Source organism: Elephantulus edwardii, unplaced genomic scaffold (assembly GCF_000299155.1).
Source record: "Elephantulus edwardii isolate Elephantulus edwardi_28Jun2011 unplaced genomic scaffold, EleEdw1.0 scaffold00132, whole genome shotgun sequence".
Taxonomy (NCBI): domain Eukaryota; kingdom Metazoa; phylum Chordata; class Mammalia; order Macroscelidea; family Macroscelididae; genus Elephantulus; species Elephantulus edwardii.
Genome location: NW_006399882.1, coordinates 8920998 through 8923766, shown reverse-complemented (window position 1 = coordinate 8923766; position 2769 = coordinate 8920998).

Sequence of the window (2769 nt, the reverse complement as noted above, 5' to 3'; positions counted from 1 at the left end):
ACAGTGACTGGGTAATAAAGATAGGTGTGTCAGAGTCAGTGAGACTGTTTCAGGATAGGGCAAGCTTCAGAGCTGTTGCACATAGAGTTGCTATGAGTCACAGGTGACTCAACAGCATGTACAGCTTCAAGGAAACAATTGCCTTATATCTGAATCATTAAGGGAATGACTATTGAAAATTACTATTAAGCCAGAAAATCACAGGCAGACAAGTTGACATACAGCCTGAACCATCACACTTAGCTACCCATGTGGAAAATTATGTATATTGATTCTTTCCTCACTCTTTATAGAAACAAAACAAACAAACCCAAAAAATATGTCATTAAAGACAGACTGCTGTTTTAAATGTGAAAGGCATAATAATACCATTTTAGACAAAAAGTTTACTCTCACTGCCATAGAGTCAGAACAGATTCAGAGCTGACCCTCCCCTGGGTTTCAAAAGCTGTAAATTACACAGTAGGAGGTTGCTTGTATGTCTTCCTTGGAGTGGCTGGTGGATTTAAACCACCAGAGAGGGTACTCTGTAGATAGCAACATAACTCTCTATGAACCACACTATCAGGACAGGAAAATACATTCATGACCTTAGGTAGTCAAAGATTTCTTAGCATGACTCCAAACTGTTAAATGGAGAGGGGAGAAAATGTGCAAACCAATTATATTAAAACTAATAATATCTATAAAAGGCATGAGTAAGAAAGAAAATACAACTGTAAGTATGCAAGGATATTTCTAGGATTTCTAATTATATTTAAAGAATTTCTACAAAGCACTAAGAAAAGCACAGACTACCCAATAAAAAGTGGACAAGAGACTGAAACAGTCACTTCCCAAGAGAGAATATTAAAAAAAAAAAGGGGGGGGTATCTTCAAACCACAGTTTAAGACTACTACCATCACAATTTTGCTTGGTGAAACTAAGGAGGACCTGAAATGCTTGCTGCAGAAGGTCAAGGACTGCAGCCTTCAATATGGATTGAAGGTCAATATCAAGAAGACAAAGACTGTCACCACTGGGCTGAATGGCAGCAGGATCATGGATGGTGAAGAGACTGAGATTGTTAACAGTTTTAGTTTGCTTGGCTCCACAATCAACACTCTTGATACTGGCAGCCAGGAAATCAAGAGATGAATTGCTTTGGGAAAGTCAGCTGTCAGGGACCTCTCCAGAGGTCCAGAGCAATGACATCAGGATGGAGACTAAGGTGTGCCTGATTCAGGCCATAGTCTTTGCAATTGCGTGCTATGCGTCAGAGAGCTGGACAGTGACTAGGGATACTAGAAGAAGAATTGATACCCTTGAGCTGTGGTGCTGGAGAAGAGTGTTAAATATACCATGGACTGCTAGGAGAACAAACAAGTTCGTCCTGGAGAGGGTGAAACTGGGCTGCTCCTTGGAGGCAAGGATTCTGAAGCTTTGTCTGACATACTTTGGGCATGTTGCAAGAAGGAACCAGTCCTTGGAGAGGGACCTCATGTTTGGGCAGGTGAAGGGAGAGCTCAAGAGAGGAAGACCCTTCAAGAGATGGATCAATTCAGTGATTGGGGTAATGGGAGTAGGTGTGTCAGAGACAATAAGGTTGGCACAGGATAGAGCAGTGTTTAGGACTCTTGTACACAGGGTTGCTATGAGTTGCAAGCAACTCGATGGCACATAACAACAAACAACAATGACCATCACAGGTCTTATTCCTATTGTTGTGGTTTGGGGAAATGCTTCTGATTACAAACACAAAATCCACTGCCAGTCATTTCTGATTGGTGGAGACCTGGTGCAGATAGAGTGTTATTAGGTGCTATGGAGCTGGTGCTGGCTAATAGCAGCCATGTATACAACAGAAGAGGCTTTTTCTTGATCATCTTCACAACCTCTGCTGTGCTCAAGTCCATTGGTGAAGCCCCTGTGTCAATCAATCATCTTCTCCCTTTTTTTACAGTCTGCCTACTTTATTTTTTTTTCATTTTTGTTTTTATTTGTTTTTCTTTTCTTTTCTTACTGTGTGCCATCAAATCAGATCCAATTGGCACAGGAGGTGGTTGTCCCTCCTTCTCCAACAGAGCATCTGGTAGATTTGAACCATGTGCCTTTAGGACTGCAGTACAGCTTCTTGCCACTAGGCCACCAGAGCTCCCTTACTGTCTGCCTACTTTAGCAAATATGATCTCTTTTTCCAGAGTAGACTGCCATTCCTTTAAATCTTTACAGAAGCAGACCGCTTCATCTTTCTCCTGTAGAGCAGATAACTGGTGGGTTCAAACTACAAATCTTTTGGTTAGATGCTAAATGCTATAATCACAGCAATTCTCAGGCCCTTTAGGATTACAGGCCTCCATTTATTATTTTTTTTCTTTTTTTCTTGCAATAAAATTTCAGTACTTCAGCCAGCTGCCAATTCCTATTTTGTTTAGTCCTCATGCCAAAAGCCCAGAGCAGGTATTCTTTCCAATCCAAGACTTAAATCTCCTTCTGCAGGCCTCAGTGCTCCTACAGCCCTCTATTTACATCATCTAGAAGCCTCACCCTTGCTTCCCATCAGGGGCAGAGGTTCTGATAAGCTGGACTGCAATTTTCGTAATGGAATTCTTGTAAAAAACACTTTCTGGATGGAAGGTCATTATTGTTGGCACAATTTCGACTTACAGGTATGCATTCAAAACATCCTCAGGATCAAAATGTTCACTAGAGGAAAATAAGGCCAAAATAAGTGAGTCGATGAATTTAGATCTACTCATGTGCTATCTATAAAAATGTAGACAGTGTAT